Below are 23,044 nucleotides of genomic sequence, written 5' to 3'. Positions count from 1 at the left end.
CGAAAGGGCTGAAAAAGTTTGCGGAACCTGTTTCCCTGCTCTAGATTCTGAACAAGCTACAGAAACCTGAGTGCAGCTCAGTAGAGAAAAAGCAGGAAAAAAGTGTGACCCGCGGGTCAGGATTTTTTCAAAAAAATGAAAAGTATCCAAAGCGTCTCAAACTCACGTCATATGATGCCCGAGATCCGAAAGGGCAGAAAAAATTTGCGGAACCTGTTTCCCTGCTCTAGATTTTGAACAAGCTGCAGAAACCTGAGTGCACCTCCGGTGGAAAAAAAAAGGCAAAAACTGTGACCCGCGGGTCAGGATTTTTTCAAAAAAATGAAAAGTATCCAAAGCGTCTCAAACTCACGTCATATGATGCCCGAGATCCGAAAGGGCAGAAAAAGTTTGCGGAACCTGTTTCCCTGCTCTAGATTCTGAACAAGCTACAGAAACCTGAGTGCAGCTCAGGAGAGAAAAAGCAGGCAAAAAGTGTGACCCGCGGGTCAGGATTTTTTCAAAAAAATGAAAAGTATCCAAAGCGTCTCAAACTCACGTCATATGATGCCCGAGATCCGAAAGGGCAGAAAAAGTTTGCGGAACCTGTTTCCCTGCTCTAGATTTTGAACAAGCTGCAGAAACCTGAGTGCACCTCAGGAGAGAAAAAGCAGGCAAAAAGTGTGACCCGCGGGTCAGGATTTTTTCAAAAAAATGAAAAGTATCCAAAGCGTCTCAAACTCACGTCATATGATGCCCGAGATCCGAAAGGGCAGAAAAAGTTTGCGGAACCTGTTTCCCTGCTCTAGATTTTGAACAAGCTGCAGAAACCTGAGTGCACCTCAGCAGAGAAAAAAAAGGCAAAAACTGTGACCCGCGGGTCAGGATTTTTTCAAAAAAATGAAAAGTATCCAAAGCGTCTCAAACTCATATCACATGATGCCCGAGATCCGAAAGGGCAGAAAAAGTTTGAGGAACCTGTTTCCCTGCTCTGGATTCTGAACAAGCTACAGAAACCTGAGTGCAGCTCAGTAGAGAAAAAGCAGGCAAAAACTGTGACCCGCGGGTCAGGATTTTTTCAAAAAAATGAAAAGTATCCAAAGCGTCTCAAACTCACGTCATATGATGCCCGAGATCCAAAAGGGCAGAAAAAGTTTGCGGAACCTGTTTCTCTGCTCTAGATTCTGAACAAGCTACAGAAACCTGAGTGCAGCTCAGGAGAGAAAAAGCAGGCAAAAAGTGTGACCCGCGGGTCAGGATTTTTTCAAAAAAATGAAAAGTATCCAAAGCGTCTCAAACTCATATCACATGATGCCCGAGATCCGAAAGGGCAGAAAAAGTTTGAGGAACCTGTTTCCCTGCTCTAGATTCTGTACAAGCTACAGAAACCTGAGTGCAGCTCAGTAGAGAAAAAGCAGGAAAAAAGTGTGACCCGCGGGTCAGGATTTTTTCAAAAAAATGAAAAGTATCCAAAGCGTCTCAAACTCGCGTCATATGATGCCCGAGATCCGAAAGGGCAGAAAAAATTTGCGGAACCTGTTTCTCTGCTCTAGATTCTGAACAAGCTACAGAAACCTGAGTGCAGCTCAGGAGAGAAAAAGCAGGCAAAAAGTGTGACCCGCGGGTCAGGATTTTTTCAAAAAAATGAAAAGTATCCAAAGCGTCTCAAACTCACGTCATATGATGCCCGAGATCCAAAAGGGCAGAAAAAGTTTGCGGAACCTGTTTCTCTGCTCTAGATTCTGAACAAGCTACAGAAACCTGAGTGCAGCTCAGGAGAGAAAAAGCAGGCAAAAAGTGTGACCCGCGGGTCAGGATTTTTTCAAAAAAATGAAAAGTATCCAAAGCGTCTCAAACTCACATCATATGATGCCCGAGATCCGAAAGGGCAGAAAAAGTTTGCGGAACCTGTTTCCCTGCTCTAGATTTTGAACAAGCTGCAGAAACCTGAGTGCACCTCAGGAGAGAAAAAAAAGGCAAAAACTGTGACCCGCGGGTCAGGATTTTTTCAAAAAAATGAAAAGTATCCAAAGCGTCTCAAACTCATATCATATGATGCCCGAGATCCGAAAGGGCAGAAAAAGTTTGAGGAACCTGTTTCCCTGCTCTAGATTCTGAACAAGCTACAGAAACCTGAGTGCAGCTCAGTAGAGAAAAAGCAGGAAAAAAGTGTGACCCGCGGGTCAGGATTTTTTCAAAAAAATGAAAAGTATCCAAAGCGTCTCAAACTCGCGTCATATGATGCCCGAGATCTGAAAGGGCAGAAAAAATTTGCGGAACCTGTTTCTCTGCTCTAGATTCTGAACAAGCTACAGAAACCTGAGTGCAGCTCAGGAGAGAAAAAGCAGGAAAAAAGTGTGACCCGCGGGTCAGGATTTTTTCAAAAAAATGAAAAGTATCCAAAGCGTCTCAAACTCGCGTCATATGATGCCCTAGATCCAAAAGGGCAGAAAAAGTTTGCGGAACCTGTTTCTCTGCTCTAGATTCTGAACAAGCTACAGAAACCTGAGTGCAGCTCAGGAGAGAAAAAGCAGGCAAAAAGTGTGACCCGCGGGTCAGGATTTTTTCAAAAAAATGAAAAGTATCCAAAGCATCTCAAACTCACGTCATATGATGCCCGAGATCCGAAAGGGCAGAAAAAGTTTGCGGAACCTGTTTCCCTGCTCTAGATTTTGAACAAGCTGCAGAAACCTGAGTGCACCTCAGGAGAGAAAAAAAAGGCAAAAACTGTGTCCCGCGGGTCAGGATTTTTTCAAAAAAATGAAAAGTATCCAAAGCGTCTCAAACTCACGTCATATGATGCCCGAGATCCGAAAGGGCAGAAAAAGTTTGCGGAACCTGTTTCCCTGCTCTAGATTTTGAACAAGCTGCAGAAACCTGAGTGCACCTCAGGAGAGAAAAAGCAGGCAAAAAGTGTGACCCGCGGGTCAGGATTTTTTCAAAACAATGAAAAGTATCCAAAGCGTCTCAAACTCACGTCATATGATGCCCGAGATCCGAAAGGGCAGAAAAAGTTTGCGGAACCTGTTTCCCTGCTCTAGATTCTGAACAAGCTACAGAAACCTGAGTGCAGCTCAGGAGAGAAAAAGCAGGCAAAAAGTGTGACCCGCGGGTCAGGATTTTTTCAAAACAATGAAAAGTATCCAAAGCGTCTCAAACTCACATCATATGATGCCCGAGATCCGAAAGGGCAGAAAAAGTTTGCGGAACCTGTTTCCCTGCTCTAGATTTTGAACAAGCTGCAGAAACCTGAGTGCAGCTCAGGAGAGAAAAAAAAGGCAAAAACTGTGACCCGCGGGTCAGGATTTTTTCAAAAAAATGAAAAGTATCCAAAGCGTCTCAAACTCATATCACATGATGCCCGAGATCCGAAAGGGCAGAAAAAGTTTGAGGAACCTGTTTCCCTGCTCTAGATTCTGAACAAGCTACAGAAACCTGAGTGCACCTCAGGAGAGAAAAAGCAGGAAAAAAGTGTGACCCGCGGGTCAGGATTTTTTCAAAAAAATGAAAAGTATCCAAAGCGTCTCAAACTCATATCACATGATGCCCGAGATCCGAAAGGGCAGAAAAAGTTTGAGGAACCTGTTTCCCTGCTCTAGATTCTGAACAAGCTACAGAAACCTGAGTGCACCTCAGGAGAGAAAAAGCAGGAAAAAAGTGTGACCCGCGGGTCAGGATTTTTTCAAAAAAATGAAAAGTATCCAAAGCGTCTCAAACTCGCGTCATATGATGCCCGAGATCCGAAAGGGCAGAAAAAGTTTGCGGAACCTGTTTCTCTGCTCTAGATTCTGAACAAGCTACAGAAACCTGAGTGCAGCTCAGGAGAGAAAAAAAAGGCAAAAAGTGTGACCCGCGGGTCAGGATTTTTTCAAAAAAATGAAAAGTATCCAAAGCGTCTCAAACTCACGTCATATGATGCCCGAGATCCGAAAGGGCAGAAAAAGTTTGCGGAACCTGTTTCCCTGCTCTAGATTTTGAACAAGCTGCAGAAACCTGAGTGCACCTCAGGAGAGAAAAAGCAGGCAAAAAGTGTGACCCGCGGGGTCAGGATTTTTTCAAAAAAATGAAAAGTATCCAAAGCGTCTCAAACTCACGTCATATGATGCCCGAGATCCGAAAGGGCAGAAAAAGTTTGCGGAACCTGTTTCCCTGCTCTAGATTCTGAACAAGCTACAGAAACCTGAGTGCAGCTCAGGAGAGAAAAAGCAGGCAAAAAGTGTGACCCGCGGGTCAGGATTTTTTCAAAAAAATGAAAAGTATCCAAAGCGTCTCAAACTCACATCATATGATGCCCGAGATCCGAAAGGGCAGAAAAAGTTTGCGGAACCTGTTTCCCTGCTCTAGATTTTGAACAAGCTGCAGAAACCTGAGTGCACCTCAGGAGAGAAAAAAAAGGCAAAAACTGTGACCCGCGGGTCAGGATTTTTTCAAAAAAATGAAAAGTATCCAAAGCGTCTCAAACTCACATCATATGATGCCCGAGATCCGAAAGGGCAGAAAAAGTTTGCGGAACCTGTTTCCCTGCGCTAGATTCTGAACAAGCTACAGAAACCTGAGTGCAGCTCAGGAGAGGAAAAGCAGGCAAAAAGTGTGACCCGCGGGTCAGGATTTTTTCAAAAAAATGAAAAGTATCCAAAGCGTCTCAAACTCACGTCATATGATGCCCGAGATCCGAAAGGGCAGAAAAAGTTTGCGGAAACTGTTTCCCTGCTCTAGATTTTGAACAAGCTGCAGAAAACTGAATGCACCTCAGGAGAGAAAAAAAAGGCAAATAGTGTGACCCGCGGGTCAGGATTTTTTCAAAAAAATGAAAAGTATTCAAAGCGTCTCAAACTCATATCACATGATGCCCGAGATCCGAAAGGGCAGAAAAAGTTTGAGGAACCTGTTTCCCTGCTCTAGATTCTGAACAAGCTACAGAAACCTGAGTGCAGCTCAGTAGAGAAAAAGCAGGCAAAAAGTGTGACCCGCGGGTCAGGATTTTTTCAAAAAAATGGAAAGTATCCAAAGCGTCTCAAACTCACGTCATATGATGCCCGAGATCCGAAAGGGCAGAAAAAGTTTGCGGAACCTGTTTCCCTGCTCTAGATTTTGAACAAGCTGCAGAAACCTGAGTGCACCTCAGGAGAGAAAAAGCAGGAAAAAAGGGTGACCCGCGGGTCAGGATTTTTTCAAAAAAATGAAAAGTATCCAAAGCGTCTCAAACTCACGTCATATGATGCCCGAGACCCGAAAGGGCAGAAAAAGTTTGCGGAACCTGTTTCACTGCTCTAGATTTTGAACAAGCTGCAGAAACCTGAGTGCACCTCAGGAGAGAAAAAGCAGGCAAAAAGTGTGACCCGCGGGTCAGGATTTTTTCAAAAAAATGAAAAGTATCCAAAGCGTCTCAAACTCACGTCATATGATGCCCGAGATCCGAAAGGGCAGAAAAAGTTTGCGGAACCTGTTTCCCTGCTCTAGATTTTGAACAAGCTGCAGAAACCTGAGTGCACCTCAGGAGAGAAAAAGCAGGCAAAAAGTGTGACCCGCGGGTCAGGATTTTTTCAAAAAAATGAAAAGTATCCAAAGCGTCTCAAACTCACGTCATATGATGCCCGAGATCCGAAAGGGCAGAAAAAGTTTGCGGAACCTGTTTCCCTGCTCTAGATTTTGAACAAGCTGCAGAAACCTGAGTGCACCTCAGGAGAGAAAAAGCACGCAAAAAGTGTGACCCGCGGGTCAGGATTTTTTCAAAAAAATGAAAAGTATCCAAAGCGTCTCAAACTCACGTCATATGATGCCCGAGATCCGAAAGGGCAGAAAAAGTTTGCGGAACCTGTTTCCCTGCTCTAGATTCTGAACAAGCTACAGAAACCTGAGTGCAGCTCAGGAGAGAAAAAGCAGGCAAAAAGTGTGACCCGCGGGTCAGGATTTTTTCAAAAAAATGAAAAGTATCCAAAGCGTCTCAAACTCACATCATATGATGCCCGAGATCCGAAAGGGCAGAAAAAGTTTGCGGAACCTGTTTCCCTGCTCTAGATTTTGAACAAGCTGCAGAAACCTGAGTGCACCTCAGGAGAGAAAAAAAAGGCAAAAACTGTGACCCGCGGGTCAGGATTTTTTCAAAAAAATGAAAAGTATCCAAAGCGTCTCAAACTCATATCATATGATGCCCGAGACCCGAAAGGGCAGAAAAAGTTTGCGGAACCTGTTTCCCTGCTCTAGATTCTGAACAAGCTACAGAAACCTGAGTGCAGCTCAGTAGAGAAAAAGCAGGAAAAAAGTGTGACCGGCGGGTCAGGATTTTTTCAAAAAAATGAAAAGTATCCAAATCGTCTCAAACTCGCGTCATATGATGCCCGAGATCTGAAAGGGCAGAAAAAATTTGCGGAACCTGTTTCCCTGCTTTAGATTCTGAACAAGCTGCAAAAACATGAGTGCAGCTCAGGAAAGAAAAAGCAGGCAAAAAGTGTGACCCGCGGGTCAGGATTTTTTCAAAAAAATGGAAAGTATCCAAAGCGTCTCAAACTCACGTCATATGATGCCCGAGATCCGAAAGGGCAGAAAAAGTTTGCGGAACCTGTTTCCCTGCTCTAGATTTTGAACAAGCTGCAGAAACCTGAGTGCACCTCAGGAGAGAAAAAGCAGGAAAAAAGTGTGACCCGCGTGTCAGGATTTTTTCAAAAAAATGAAAAGTATCCAAAGCGTCTCAAACTCACGTCATATGATGCCCGAGACCCGAAAGGGCAGAAAAAGTTTGCGGAACCTGTTTCCCTGCTCTAGATTTTGAACAAGCTGCAGAAACCTGAGTGCACCTCAGGAGAGAAAAAGCAGGCAAAAAGTGTGACCCGCGGGTCAGGATTTTTTCAAAAAAATGAAAAGTATCCAAAGCGTCTCAAACTCACGTCATATGATGCCCGAGATCCGAAAGGGCAGAAAAAGTTTGCGGAAACTGTTTCCCTGCTCTAGATTTTGAACAAGCTGCAGAAAACTGAATGCAGCTCAGGAGAGAAAAAAAAGGCAAAAAGTGTGACCCGCGGGTCAGGATTTTTTCAAAAAAATGAAAAGTATCCAAAGCGTCTCAAACTCATATCACATGATGCCCGAGATCCGAAAGGGCAGAAAAAGTTTGAGGAACCTGTTTCCCTGCTCTAGATTCTGAACAAGCTGCAGAAACCTGAGTGCACCTCAGGAGAGAAAAAGCAGGCAAAAACTGTGACCCGCGGGTCAGGATTTTTTCAAAAAAATGAAAAGTATCCAAAGCGTCTCAAACTCACATCATATGATGCCCGAGATCCAAAAGGGCAGAAAAAGTTTGCGGAACCTGTTTCTCTGCTCTAGATTCTGAACAAGCTACAGAAACCTGAGTGCAGCTCAGGAGAGAAAAAGCACGCAAAAAGTGTGACCCGCGGGTCAGGATTTTTTCAAAAAAATGAAAAGTATCCAAAGCGTCTCAAACTCACATCATATGATGCCCGAGATCCGAAAGGGCAGAAAAAGTTTGCGGAACCTGTTTCCCTGCTCTAGATTTTGAACAAGCTGCAGAAACCTGAGTGCACCTCAGGAGAGAAAAAGCACGCAAAAAGTGTGACCCGCGGGTCAGGATTTTTTCAAAAAAATGAAAAGTATCCAAAGCGTCTCAAACTCACGTCATATGATGCCCGAGATCCGAAAGGGCAGAAAAAGTTTGCGGAACCTGTTTCCCTGCTCTAGATTCTGAACAAGCTACAGAAACCTGAGTGCAGCTCAGGAGAGAAAAAGCAGGCAAAAAGTGTGACCCGCGGGTCAGGATTTTTTCAAAAAAATGAAAAGTATCCAAAGCGTCTCAAACTCACATCATATGATGCCCGAGATCCGAAAGGGCAGAAAAAGTTTGCGGAACCTGTTTCCCTGCTCTAGATTTTGAACAAGCTGCAGAAACCTGAGTGCACCTCAGGAGAGAAAAAGCAGGAAAAAAGTGTGACCCGCGGGTCAGGAATTTTTCAAAAAAATGAAAAGTATCCAAAGCGTCTCAAACTCACGTCATATGATGCCCGAGACCCGAAAGGGCAGAAAAAGTTTGCGGAACCTGTTTCCCTGCTCTAGATTTTGAACAAGCTGCAGAAACCTGAGTGCACCTCAGGAGAGAAAAAGCAGGCAAAAAGTGTGACCCGCGGGTCAGGATTTTTTCAAAAAAATGAAAAGTATCCAAAGCGTCTCAAACTCACGTCATATGATGCCCGAGATCCGAAAGGGCAGAAAAAGTTTGCGGAAACTGTTTCCCTGCTCTAGATTTTGAACAAGCTGCAGAAAACTGAATGCACCTCAGGAGAGAAAAAAAAGGCAAAAAGTGTGACCCGCGGGTCAGGATTTTTTCAAAAAAATGAAAAGTATCCAAAGCGTCTCAAACTCATATCACATGATGCCCGAGATCCGAAAGGGCAGAAAAAGTTTGAGGAACCTGTTTCCCTGCTCTAGATTCTGAACAAGCTACAGAAACCTGAGTGCAGCTCAGTAGAGAAAAAGCAGGCAAAAACTGTGACCCGCGGGTCAGGATTTTTTCAAAAAAATGAAAAGTATCCAAAGCGTCTCAAACTCACATCATATGATGCCCGAGATCCAAAAGGGCAGAAAAAGTTTGCGGAACCTGTTTCTCAGCTCTAGATTCTGAACAAGCTACAGAAACCTGAGTGCAGCTCAGGAGAGAAAAAGCAGGCAAAAAGTGTGACCCGCGGGTCAGGATTTTTTCAAAAAAATGAAAAGTATCCAAAGCGTCTCAAACTCACATCATATGATGCCCGAGATCCGAAAGGGCAGAAAAAGTTTGCGGAACCTGTTTCCCTGCTCTAGATTTTGAACAAGCTGCAGAAACCTGAGTGCACCTCAGGAGAGAAAAAAAAGGCAAAAACTGTGACCCGCGGGTCAGGATTTTTTCAAAAAAATGAAAAGTATCCCAAGCGTCTCAAACTCACGTCATATGATGCCCGAGATCCGAAAGGGCAGAAAAAGTTTGCGGAACCTGTTTCCCTGCTCTAGATTTTGAACAAGCTGCAGAAACCTGAGTGCACCTCAGGAGAGAAAAAAAAGGCAAAAACTGTGACCCGCGGGTCAGGATTTTTTCAAAAAAATGAAAAGTATCCAAAGCGTCTCAAACTCACGTCATATGATGCCCGAGATCCGAAAGGGCAGAAAAAGTTTGCGGAACCTGTTTCCCTGCTCTAGATTCTGAACAAGCTACAGAAACCTGAGTGCAGCTCAGGAGAGAAAAAGCAGGCAAAAAGTGTGACCCGCGGGTCAGGATTTTTTCAAAAAAATGAAAAGTATCCAAAGCGTCTCAAACTCACATCATATGATGCCCGAGATCCGAAAGGGCAGAAAAAGTTTGCGGAACCTGTTTCCCTGCTCTAGATTTTGAACAAGCTGCAGAAACCTGAGTGCACCTCAGGAGAGAAAAAAAAGGCAAAAACTGTGACCCGCGGGTCAGGATTTTTTCAAAAAAATGAAAAGTATCCAAAGCGTCTCAAACTCATATCATATGATGCCCGAGATCCGAAAGGGCAGAAAAAGTTTGAGGAACCTGTTTCCCTGCTCTAGATTCTGAACAAGCTGCAGAAACCTGAGTGCACCTCAGGAGAGAAAAAGCAGGAAAAAAGTGTGACCGGCGGGTCAGGATTTTTTCAAAAAAATGAAAAGTATCCAAATCGTCTCAAACTCGCGTCATATGATGCCCGAGATCTGAAAGGGCAGAAAAAATTTGCGGAACCTGTTTCCCTGCTTTAGATTCTGAACAAGCTGCAAAAACATGAATGCAGCTCAGGAAAGAAAAAGCAGGCAAAAAGTGTGACCCGCGGGTCAGGATTTTTTCAAAAAAATGAAAAGTATCCAAAGCGTCTCAAACTCACGTCATATGATGCCCGAGATCCGAAAGGGCAGAAAAAGTTTGCGGAACCTGTTTCCCTGCTCTAGATTTTGAACAACTGCAGAAACCTGAGTGCACCTCTGGTGAGAAAAAAAAGGCAAAAACTGTGACCCGCGGGTCAGGATTTTTTCAAAAAAATGAAAAGTATCCAAAGCGTCTCAAACTCACATCATATGATGCCCGAGATCCGAAAGGGCAGAAAAAGTTTGCGGAACCTGTTTCCCTGCGCTAGATTCTGAACAAGCTACAGAAACCTGAGTGCAGCTCAGGAGAGGAAAAGCAGGCAAAAAGTGTGACCCGCGGGTCAGGATTTTTTCAAAAAAATGAAAAGTATCCAAAGCGTCTCAAACTCACGTCATATGATGCCCGAGATCCGAAAGGGCAGAAAAAGTTTGCGGAAACTGTTTCCCTGCTCTAGATTTTGAACAAGCTGCAGAAAACTGAATGCAGCTCAGGAGAGAAAAAAAAGGCAAAAAGTGTGACCCGCGGGTCAGGATTTTTTCAAAAAAATGAAAAGTATCCAAAGCGTCTCAAACTCACATCATATGATGCCCGAGATCCAAAAGGGCAGAAAAAGTTTGCGGAACCTGTTTCTCTGCTCTAGATTCTGAACAAGCTACAGAAACCTGAGTGCAGCTCAGGAGAGAAAAAGCAGGCAAAAAGTGTGACCCGCGGGTCAGGATTTTTTCAAAAAAATGAAAAGTATCCAAAGCGTCTCAAACTCATATCATATGATGCCCGAGATCCGAAAGGGCAGAAAAAGTTTGCGGAACCTGTTTCCCTGCTCTAGATTCTGAACAAGCTACAGAAACCTGAGTGCAGCTCAGTAGAGAAAAAGCAGGAAAAAAGTGTGACCGGCGGGTCAGGATTTTTTCAAAAAAATGAAAAGTATCCAAATCGTCTCAAACTCGCGTCATATGATGCCCGAGATCTGAAAGGGCAGAAAAAATTTGCGGAACCTGTTTCCCTGCTTTAGATTCTGAACAAGCTGCAAAAACATGAGTGCAGCTCAGGAAAGAAAAAGCAGGCAAAAAGTGTGACCCGCGGGTCAGGATTTTTTCAAAAAAATGGAAAGTATCCAAAGCGTCTCAAACTCACGTCATATGATGCCCGAGATCCGAAAGGGCAGAAAAAGTTTGCGGAACCTGTTTCCCTGCTCTAGATTTTGAACAAGCTGCAGAAACCTGAGTGCACCTCAGGAGAGAAAAAGCAGGAAAAAAGTGTGACCCGCGGGTCAGGATTTTTTCAAAAAAATGAAAAGTATCCAAAGCGTCTCAAACTCACGTCATATGATGCCCGAGACCCGAAAGGGCAGAAAAAGTTTGCGGAACCTGTTTCCCTGCTCTAGATTTTGAACAAGCTGCAGAAACCTGAGTGCACCTCAGGAGAGAAAAAGCAGGCAAAAAGTGTGACCCGCGGGTCAGGATTTTTTCAAAAAAATGAAAAGTATCCAAAGCGTCTCAAACTCACATCATATGATGCCCGAGATCCGAAAGGGCAGAAAAAATTTGCGGAACCTGTTTCTCTGCTCTAGATTCTGAACAAGCTACAGAAACCTGAGTGCAGCTCAGTAGAGAAAAAGCAGGAAAAAAGTGTGACCCGCGGGTCAGGATTTTTTCAAAAAAATGAAAAGTATCCAAAGCGTCTCAAACTCGCGTCATATGATGCCCGAGATCCGAAAGGGCAGAAAAAGTTTGCGGAACCTGTTTCTCTGCTCTAGATTCTGAACAAGCTACAGAAACCTGAGTGCAGCTCAGGAGAGAAAAAGCAGGCAAAAAGTGTGACCCGCGGGTCAGGATTTTTTCAAAAAAATGAAAAGTATCCAAAGCGTCTCAAACTCACGTCATATGATGCCCGAGATCCGAAAGGGCAGAAAAAGTTTGCGGAACCTGTTTCCCTGCTCTAGATTTTGAACAAGCTGCAGAAACCTGAGTGCACCTCAGCAGAGAAAAAAAAGGCAAAAACTGTGACCCGCGGTTCAGGATTTTTTCAAAAAAATGAAAAGTATCCAAAGCGTCTCAAACTCACGTCATATGATGCCCGAGATCCAAAAGGGCAGAAAAAGTTTGCGGAACCTGTTTCTCTGCTCTAGATTCTGAACAAGCTACAGAAACCTGAGTGCAGCTCAGGAGAGAAAAAGCAGGCAAAAAGTGTGACCCGCGGGTCAGGATTTTTTCAAAAAAATGAAAAGTATCCAAAGCGTCTCAAACTCATATCACATGATGCCCGAGATCCGAAAGGGCAGAAAAAGTTTGAGGAACCTGTTTCCCTGCTCTAGATTCTGAACAAGCTACAGAAACCTGAGTGCAGCTCAGTAGAGAAAAAGCAGGAAAAAAGTGTGACCCGCGGGTCAGGATTTTTTCAAAAAAATGAAAAGTATCCAAAGCGTCTCAAACTCGCGTCATATGATGCCCGAGATCCGAAAGGGCAGAAAAAGTTTGCGGAACCTGTTTCTCTGCTCTAGATTCTGAACAAGCTACAGAAACCTGAGTGCAGCTCAGGAGAGAAAAAGCAGGCAAAAAGTGTGACCCGCGGGTCAGGATTTTTTCAAAAAAATGAAAAGTATCCAAAGCGTCTCAAACTCACGTCATATGATGCCCGAGATCCGAAAGGGCAGAAAAAGTTTGCGGAACCTGTTTCCCTGCTCTAGATTTTGAACAAGCTGCAGAAACCTGAGTGCACCTCAGCAGAGAAAAAAAAGGCAAAAACTGTGACCCGCGGTTCAGGATTTTTTCAAAAAAATGAAAAGTATCCAAAGCGTCTCAAACTCATATCACATGATGCCCGAGATCCGAAAGGGCAGAAAAAGTTTGAGGAACCTGTTTCCCTGCTCTGGATTCTGAACAAGCTACAGAAACCTGAGTGCAGCTCAGTAGAGAAAAAGCAGGCAAAAACTGTGACCCGCGGGTCAGGATTTTTTCAAAAAAATGAAAAGTATCCAAAGCGTCTCAAACTCACGTCATATGATGCCCGAGATCCAAAAGGGCAGAAAAAGTTTGCGGAACCTGTTTCTCTGCTCTAGATTCTGAACAAGCTACAGAAACCTGAGTGCAGCTCAGGAGAGAAAAAGCAGGCAAAAAGTGTGACCCGCGGGTCAGGATTTTTTCAAAAAAATGAAAAGTATCCAAAGCGTCTCAAACTCATATCACATGATGCCCGAGATCCGAAAGGGCAGAAAAAGTTTGAGGAACCTGTTTCCCTGCTCTAGATTCTGAACAAGCTTCAGAAACCTGAGTGCAGCTCAGTAGAGAAAAAGCAGGCAAAAACTGTGACCCGCGGGTCAGGATTTTTTCAAAAAAATGAAAAGTATCCAAAGCGTCTCAAACTCACGTCATATGATGCCCGAGATCCAAAAGGGCAGAAAAAGTTTGCGGAACCTGTTTCTCTGCTCTAGATTCTGAACAAGCTACAGAAACCTGAGTGCAGCTCAGGAGAGAAAGAGCAGGCAAAAAGTGTGACCCGCGGGTCAGGATTTTTTCAAAAAAATGAAAAGTATCCAAAGCGTCTCAAACTCACATCATATGATGCCCGAGATCCGAAAGGGCAGAAAAAGTTTGCGGAACCTGTTTCCCTGCTCTAGATTTTGAACAAGCTGCAGAAACCTGAGTGCACCTCAGGAGAGAAAAAAAAGGCAAAAACTGTGACCCGCGGGTCAGGATTTTTTCAAAAAAATGAAAAGTATCCAAAGCGTCTCAAACTCATATCATATGATGCCCGAGATCCGAAAGGGCAGAAAAAGTTTGCGGAACCTGTTTCCCTGCTCTAGATTCTGAACAAGCTACAGAAACCTGAGTGCAGCTCAGTAGAGAAAAAGCAGGAAAAAAGTGTGACCCGCGGGTCAGGATTTTTTCAAAAAAATGAAAAGTATCCAAAGCGTCTCAAACTCACATCATATGATGCCCGAGATCCGAAAGGGCAGAAAAAGTTTGCGGAACCTGTTTCCCTGCTCTAGATTTTGAACAAGCTGCAGAAACCTGAGTGCACCTCAGGAGAGAAAAAAAAGGCAAAAACTGTGACCCGCGGGTCAGGATTTTTTCAAAAAAATGAAAAGTATCCAAAGCGTCTCAAACTCATATCATATGATGCCCGAGATCCGAAAGGGCAGAAAAAGTTTGCGGAACCTGTTTCCCTGCTCTAGATTCTGAACAAGCTACAGAAACCTGAGTGCAGCTCAGTAGAGAAAAAGCAGGAAAAAAGTGTGACCTGCGGGTCAGGATTTTTTCAAAAAAATGAAAAGTATCCAAAGCGTCTCAAACTCACGTCATATGATGCCCGAGACCCGAAACGGCAGAAAAAGTTTGCGGAACCTGTTTCCCTGCTCTAGATTTTGAACAAGCTACAGAAACCTGAGTGCACCTCAGGAGAGAAAAAGCAGGCAAAAAGTGTGACCCGCGGGTCAGGATTTTTTCAAAAAAATGAAAAGTATCCAAAGCGTCTCAAACTCACGTCATATGATGCCCGAGATCTGAAAGGGCAGAAAAAGTTTGCGGAACCTGTTTCTCTGCTCTAGATTCTGAACAAGCTACAGAAACCTGAGTGCAGCTCAGGAGAGAAAAAGCAGGCAAAAAGTGTGACCCGCGGGTCAGGATTTTTTCAAAAAAATGAAAAGTATCCAAAGCGTCTCAAACTCACATCATATGATGCCCGAGATCCGAAAGGGCAGAAAAAGTTTGCGGAACCTGTTTCCCTGCTCTAGATTTTGAACAAGCTGCAGAAACCTGAGTGCACCTCAGGAGAGAAAAAAAAGGCAAAAACTGTGACCCGCGGGTCAGGATTTTTTCAAAAAAATGAAAAGTATCCAAAGCGTCTCAAACTCACGTCATATGATGCCCGAGATCCGAAAGGGCAGAAAAAGTTTGCGGAACCTGTTTCCCTGCTCTAGATTTTGAACAAGCTGCAGAAACCTGAGTGCACCTCAGGAGAGAAAAAAAAGTCAAAAACTGTGACCCGCGGGTCAGGATTTTTTCAAAAAAATGAAAAGTATCCAAAGCGTCTCAAACTCATATCACATGATGCCCGAGATCCGAAAGGGCAGAAAAAGTTTGCGGAACCTGTTTCCCTGCTCTAGATTCTGAACAACCTACAGAAACCTGAGTGCAGCTCAGTAGAGAAAAAGCAGGCAAAAACTGTGACCCGCGGGTCAGGATTTTTTCAAAAAAATGAAAAGTATCCAAAGCGTCTCAAACTCACGTCATATGATGCCCGAGATCCGAAAGGGCAGAAAAAGTTTGCGGAACCTGTTTCTCTGCTCTAGATTCTGAACAAGCTACAGAAACCTGAGTGCAGCTCAGGAGAGAAAAAGCAGGCAAAAAGTGTGACCCGCGGGTCAGGATTTTTTCAAAAAAATGAAAAGTATCCAAAGCGTCTCAAACTCACATCATATGATGCCCGAGATCCGAAAGGGCAGAAAAAGTTTGCGGAACCTGTTTCCCTGCTCTAGATTTTGAACAAGCTGCAGAAACCTGAGTGCACCTCAGGAGAGAAAAAAAAGGCAAAAACTGTGACCCGCGGGTCAGGATTTTTTCAAAAAAATGAAAAGTATCCAAAGCGTCTCAAACTCATATCATATGATGCCCGAGATCCGAAAGGGCAGAAAAAGTTTGAGGAACCTGTTTCCCTGCTCTAGATTCTGAACAAGCTACAGAAACCTGAGTGCAGCTCAGTAGAGAAAAAGCAGGAAAAAAGTGTGACCCGCGGGTCAGGATTTTTTCAAAAAAATGAAAAGTATCCAAAGCGTCTCAAACTCGCGTCATATGATGCCCGAGATCCGAAAGGGCAGAAAAAAATTGCGGAACCTGTTTCTCTGCTCTAGATTCTTAACAAGCTACAGAAACCTGAGTGCAGCTCAGGAGAGAAAAAGCAGGCAAAAAGTGTGACCCGCGGGTCAGGATTTTTTCAAAAAAATGAAAAGTATCCAAAGCGTCTCAAACTCACGTCATATGATGCCCGAGATCCAAAAGGGCAGAAAAAGTTTGCGGAACCTGTTTCTCTGCTCTAGATTCTGAACAAGCTACAGAAACCTGAGTGCAGCTCAGGAGAGAAAAAGCAGGCAAAAAGTGTGACCCGCGGGTCAGGATTTTTTCAAAAAAATGAAAAGTATCCAAAGCGTCTCAAACTCACATCATATGATGCCCGAGATCCGAAAGGGCAGAAAAAGTTTGCGGAACCTGTTTCCCTGCTCCAGATTTTGAACAAGCTGCAGAAACCTGAGTGCACCTCAGGAGAGAAAAAAAAGGCAAAAACTGTGACCCGCGGGTCAGGATTTTTTCAAAAAAATGAAAAGTATCCAAAGCGTCTCAAACTCATATCACATGATGCCCGAGATCCGAAAGGGCAGAAAAAGTTTGAGGAACCTGTTTCCCTGCTCTAGATTCTGAACAAGCTACAGAAACCTGAGTGCAGCTCAGTAGAGAAAAAGCAGGCAAAAACTGTGACCCGCGGGTCAGGATTTTTTCAAAAAAATGAAAAGTATCCAAAGCGTCTCAAACTCACGTCATATGATGCCCGAGATCCAAAAGGGCAGAAAAAGTTTGCGGAACCTGTTTCTCTGCTCTAGATTCTGAACAAGCTACAGAAACCTGAGTGCAGCTCAGGAGAGAAAAAGCAGGCAAAAAGTGTGACCCGCGGGTCAGGATTTTTTCAAAAAAATGAAAAGTATCCAAAGCGTCTCAAACTCACATCATATGATGCCCGAGATCCGAAAGGGCAGAAAAAGTTTGCGGAACCTGTTTCCCTGCTCTAGATTTTGAACAAGCTGCAGAAACCTGAGTGCACCTCAGGAGAGAAAAAAAAGGCAAAAACTGTGACCCGCGGGTCAGGATTTTTTCAAAAAAATGAAAAGTATCCAAAGCGTCTCAAACTCATATCATATGATGCCCGAGATCCGAAAGGGCAGAAAAAGTTTGAGGAACCTGTTTCCCTGCTCTAGATTCTGAACAAGCTACAGAAACCTGAGTGCAGCTCAGTAGAGAAAAAGCAGGAAAAAAGTGTGACCCGCGGGTCAGGATTTTTTCAAAAAAATGAAAAGTATCCAAAGCGTCTCAAACTCGCGTCATATGATGCCCGAGATCTGAAAGGGCAGAAAAAGTTTGCGGAACCTGTTTCCCTGCTTTAGATTCTGAACAACCTGCAGAAAGCTGAGTGCACCTCAGGAGAGAAAAAAAAGGCAAAAACTGTGACCCGCGGGTCAGGATTTTTTCAAAAAAATGAAAAGTATCCAAAGCGTCTCAAACTCATATCACATGATGCCCGAGATCCGAAAGGGCAGAAAAAGTTTGAGGAACCTGTTTCCCTGCTCTAGATTCTGAACAAGCTACAGAAACCTGAGTGCAGCTCAGTAGAGAAAAAGCAGGCAAAAACTGTGACCCGCGGGTCAGGATTTTTTCAAAAAAATGAAAAGTATCCAAAGCGTCTCAAACTCGCGTCATATGATGCCCGAGATCCGAAAGGGCAGAAAAAGTTTGCGGAACCTGTTTCTCTGCTCTAGATTCTGAACAAGCTACAGAAACCTGAGTGCAGCTCAGGAGAGAAAAAGCAGGCAAAAAGTGTGACCCGCGGGTCAGGATTTTTTCAAAAAAATGAAAAGTATCCAAAGCGTCTCAAACTCACGTCATATGATGCCCGAGATCCGAAAGGGCAGAAAAAGTTTGCGGAAACTGTTTCCCTGCTCAAGATTTTGAACAAGCTGCAGAAACCTGAGTGCACCTCAGGAGAGAAAAAAAAGGCAAAAACTGTGACCCGCGGGTCAGGATTTTTTCAAAAAAATGAAAAGTATCCAAAGCGTCTCAAACTCACGTCATATGATGCCCGAGATCCGAAAGGGCAGAAAAAGTTTGCGGAACCTGTTTCCCTGCTCTAGATTTTGAACAAGCTGCAGAAACCTGAGTGCACCTCAGGAGAGAGAAAAAAGGCAAAAACTGTGACCCGCGGGTCAGGATTTTTTCAAAAAAATGAAAAGTATCCAAAGCGTCTCAAACTCATATCATATGATGCCCGAGATCCGAAAGGGCAGAAAAAGTTTGAGGAACCTGTTTCCCTGCTCCAGATTCTGAACAAGCTACAGAAACCTGAGTGCAGCTCAGTAGAGAAAAAGCAGGAAAAAAGTGTGACCCGCGGGTCAGGATTTTTTCAAAAAAATGAAAAGTATCCAAAGCGTCTCAAACTCGCGTCATATGATGCCCGAGATCTGAAAGGGCAGAAAAAGTTTGCGGAACCTGTTTCCCTGCTTTAGATTCTGAACAAGCTGCAGAAAGCTGAGTGCACCTCAGGAGAGAAAAAAAAGGCAAAAACTGTGACCCGCGGGTCAGGATTTTTTCAAAAAAATGAAAAGTATCCAAAGCGTCTCAAACTCATATCACATGATGCCCGAGATCCGAAAGGGCAGAAAAAGTTTGAGGAACCTGTTTCCCTGCTCTAGATTCTGAACAAGCTACAGAAACCTGAGTGCAGCTCAGTAGAGAAAAAGCAGGCAAAAACTGTGACCCGCGGGTCAGGATTTTTTCAAAAAAATGAAAAGTATCCAAAGCGTCTCAAACTCGCGTCATATGATGCCCGAGATCCGAAAGGGCAGAAAAAGTTTGCGGAACCTGTTTCTCTGCTCTAGATTCTGAACAAGCTACAGAAACCTGAGTGCAGCTCAGGAGAGAAAAAAAAGGCAAAAACTGTGACCCGCGGGTCAGGATTTTTTCAAAAAAATGAAAAGTATCCAAAGCGTCTCAAACTCATATCACATGATGCCCGAGATCCGAAAGGGCAGAAAAAGTTTGAGGAACCTGTTTCCCTGCTCTAGATTCTGAACAAGCTACAGAAACCTGAGTGCAGCTCAGTAGAGAAAAAGCAGGCAAAAACTGTGACCCGCGGGTCAGGATTTTTCAAAAAAATGAAAAGTATCCAAAGCATCTCAAACTCATATCATATGATGCCCGAGATCCGAAAGGGCAGAAAAAGTTTGAGAAACCTGTTTCCCTGCTCTAGATTCTGAAGAAGCTACAGAAACCTGAGTGCATCTCAGGAGAGAAAAAGCAGGCAAAAAGTGTGACCCGCCGGTCAGGATTTTTTCAAAAAAATGAAAAGTATCCAAAGCGTCTCAAACTCGCGGCATATGATGCCCGAGATCCGAAAGGGCAGAAAAAGTTTGCGGAACCTGTTTCTCTGCTCTAGATTCTGAACAAGCTACAGAAACCTGAGTGCAGCTCAGGAGAGAAAAAGCAGGCAAAAAGTGTGACCCGCCGGTCAGGATTTTTTCAAAAAAATGAAAAGTATCCAAAGCGTCTCAAACTCGCGTCATATGATGCCCGAGATCCGAAAGGGCAGAAAAAGTTTGCGGAACCTGTTTCCCTGCTCTAGATTTTGAAGAAGCTGCAGAAACCTGAGTGCACCTCCGGTGAAAAAAAAAAGGCAAAAAGTGTGACCCGCGGGTCAGGATTTTTTCAAAAAAATGAAAAGTATCCAAAGCGTCTCAAACTCACATCATATGATGCCCGAGATCCGAAAGGGCAGAAAAAGTTTGCGGAACCTGTTTCCCTGCTCTAGATTCTGAACAAGCTACAGAAACCTGAGTGCAGCTCAGTAGAGAAAAAGCAGGAAAAAAGTGTGACCCGCGGGTCAGGATTTTTTCAAAAAAATGAAAAGTATCCAAAGCGTCTCAAACTCATATCATATGATGCCCGAGATCCGAAAGGGCAGAAAAAGTTTGAGAAACCTGTTTCCCTGCTCTAGATTCTGAACAAGCTACAGAAACCTGAGTGCAGCTCAGTAGAGAAAAAGCAGGAAAAAAGTGTGACCGGCGGGTCAGAATTTTTTCAAAAAAATGAAAAGTATCCAAAGCGTCTCAAACTAGCGTCATATGATGCCCGAGATCTGAAAGGGCAGAAAAAGTTTGCGGAACCTGTTTCTCTGCTCTAGATTCTGAACAAGCTACAGAAACCTGAGTGCATCTCAGGAGAGATAAAGCAGGCAAAAAGTGTGACCCGCGGGTCAGGATTTTTTCAAAAAAATGAAAAGTATCGAAAGCGTCTCAAACTCACGTCATATGATGCCCGAGATCCGAAAGGGCTGAAAAAGTTTGCGGAACCTGTTTCCCTGCTCTAGATTCTGAACAAGCTACAGAAACCTGAGTGCAGCTCAGTAGAGAAAAAGCAGGAAAAAAGTGTGACCCGCGGGTCAGGATTTTTTCAAAAAAATGAAAAGTATCCAAAGCGTCTCAAACTCACGTCATATGATGCCCGAGATCCGAAAGGGCAGAAAAAATTTGCGGAACCTGTTTCCCTGCTCTAGATTTTGAACAAGCTGCAGAAACCTGAGTGCACCTCCGGTGGAAAAAAAAAGGCAAAAACTGTGACCCGCGGGTCAGGATTTTTTCAAAAAAATGAAAAGTATCCAAAGCGTCTCAAACTCACGTCATATGATGCCCGAGATCCGAAAGGGCAGAAAAAGTTTGCGGAACCTGTTTCCCTGCTCTAGATTCTGAACAAGCTACAGAAACCTGAGTGCAGCTCAGGAGAGAAAAAGCAGGCAAAAAGTGTGACCCGCGGGTCAGGATTTTTTCAAAAAAATGAAAAGTATCCAAAGCGTCTCAAACTCACGTCATATGATGCCCGAGATCCGAAAGGGCAGAAAAAGTTTGCGGAACCTGTTTCCCTGCTCTAGATTTTGAACAAGCTGCAGAAACCTGAGTGCACCTCAGGAGAGAAAAAGCAGGCAAAAAGTGTGACCCGCGGGTCAGGATTTTTTCAAAAAAATGAAAAGTATCCAAAGCGTCTCAAACTCACGTCATATGATGCCCGAGATCCGAAAGGGCAGAAAAAGTTTGCGGAACCTGTTTCCCTGCTCTAGATTTTGAACAAGCTGCAGAAACCTGAGTGCACCTCAGCAGAGAAAAAAAAGGCAAAAACTGTGACCCGCGGGTCAGGATTTTTTCAAAAAAATGAAAAGTATCCAAAGCGTCTCAAACTCATATCACATGATGCCCGAGATCCGAAAGGGCAGAAAAAGTTTGAGGAACCTGTTTCCCTGCTCTGGATTCTGAACAAGCTACAGAAACCTGAGTGCAGCTCAGTAGAGAAAAAGCAGGCAAAAACTGTGACCCGCGGGTCAGGATTTTTTCAAAAAAATGAAAAGTATCCAAAGCGTCTCAAACTCACGTCATATGATGCCCGAGATCCAAAAGGGCAGAAAAAGTTTGCGGAACCTGTTTCTCTGCTCTAGATTCTGAACAAGCTACAGAAACCTGAGTGCAGCTCAGGAGAGAAAAAGCAGGCAAAAAGTGTGACCCGCGGGTCAGGATTTTTTCAAAAAAATGAAAAGTATCCAAAGCGTCTCAAACTCATATCACATGATGCCCGAGATCCGAAAGGGCAGAAAAAGTTTGAGGAACCTGTTTCCCTGCTCTAGATTCTGTACAAGCTACAGAAACCTGAGTGCAGCTCAGTAGAGAAAAAGCAGGAAAAAAGTGTGACCCGCGGGTCAGGATTTTTTCAAAAAAATGAAAAGTATCCAAAGCGTCTCAAACTCGCGTCATATGATGCCCGAGATCCGAAAGGGCAGAAAAAATTTGCGGAACCTGTTTCTCTGCTCTAGATTCTGAACAAGCTACAGAAACCTGAGTGCAGCTCAGGAGAGAAAAAGCAGGCAAAAAGTGTGACCCGCGGGTCAGGATTTTTTCAAAAAAATGAAAAGTATCCAAAGCGTCTCAAACTCACGTCATATGATGCCCGAGATCCAAAAGGGCAGAAAAAGTTTGCGGAACCTGTTTCTCTGCTCTAGATTCTGAACAAGCTACAGAAACCTGAGTGCAGCTCAGGAGAGAAAAAGCAGGCAAAAAGTGTGACCCGCGGGTCAGGATTTTTTCAAAAAAATGAAAAGTATCCAAAGCGTCTCAAACTCACATCATATGATGCCCGAGATCCGAAAGGGCAGAAAAAGTTTGCGGAACCTGTTTCCCTGCTCTAGATTTTGAACAAGCTGCAGAAACCTGAGTGCACCTCAGGAGAGAAAAAAAAGGCAAAAACTGTGACCCGCGGGTCAGGATTTTTTCAAAAAAATGAAAAGTATCCAAAGCGTCTCAAACTCATATCATATGATGCCCGAGATCCGAAAGGGCAGAAAAAGTTTGAGGAACCTGTTTCCCTGCTCTAGATTCTGAACAAGCTACAGAAACCTGAGTGCAGCTCAGTAGAGAAAAAGCAGGAAAAAAGTGTGACCCGCGGGTCAGGATTTTTTCAAAAAAATGAAAAGTATCCAAAGCGTCTCAAACTCGCGTCATATGATGCCCGAGATCTGAAAGGGCAGAAAAAATTTGCGGAACCTGTTTCTCTGCTCTAGATTCTGAACAAGCTACAGAAACCTGAGTGCAGCTCAGGAGAGAAAAAGCAGGAAAAAAGTGTGACCCGCGGGTCAGGATTTTTTCAAAAAAATGAAAAGTATCCAAAGCGTCTCAAACTCGCGTCATATGATGCCCTAGATCCAAAAGGGCAGAAAAAGTTTGCGGAACCTGTTTCTCTGCTCTAGATTCTGAACAAGCTACAGAAACCTGAGTGCAGCTCAGGAGAGAAAAAGCAGGCAAAAACTGTGACCCGCGGGTCAGGATTTTTTCAAAAAAATGAAAAGTATCCAAAGCGTCTCAAACTCATATCATATGATGCCCGAGATCCGAAAGGGCAGAAAAAGTTTGAGGAACCTGTTTCCCTGCTCTAGATTCTGGACAAGCTACAGAAACCTGAGTGCAGCTCAGTAGAGAAAAAGCAGGAAAAAAGTGTGACCCGCAGGTCAGGATTTTTTCAAAAAAATGAAAAGTATCCAAAGCGTCTCAAACTCGCGTCATATGATGCCCGAGATCCGAAAGGGCAGAAAAAGTTTGCGGAACCTGTTTCCCTGCTTTAGATTCTGAACAAGCTGCAGAAAGCTGAGTGCACCTCAGGAGAGAAAAAAAAGGCAAAAACTGTGACCCGCGGGTCAGGATTTTTTCAAAAAAATGAAAAGTATCCAAAGCGTCTGAAACTCATATCACATGATGCCCGAGATCCGAAAGGGCAGAAAAAGTTTGAGGAACCTGTTTCCCTGCTCTAGATTCTGAACAAGCTACAGAAACCTGAGTGCACCTCAGGAGAGAAAAAGCAGGAAAAAAGTGTGACCCGTGGGTCAGGATTTTTTCAAAAAAATGAAAAGTATCCAAAGCGTCTCAAACTCGCG

Source organism: Rhineura floridana, chromosome 9 (assembly GCF_030035675.1).
Source record: "Rhineura floridana isolate rRhiFlo1 chromosome 9, rRhiFlo1.hap2, whole genome shotgun sequence".
Lineage (NCBI taxonomy): Eukaryota > Metazoa > Chordata > Lepidosauria > Squamata > Rhineuridae > Rhineura > Rhineura floridana.
The sequence above is the reverse complement of the archived record's forward strand: the minus strand, read 5'-3'. Positions refer to the sequence as shown.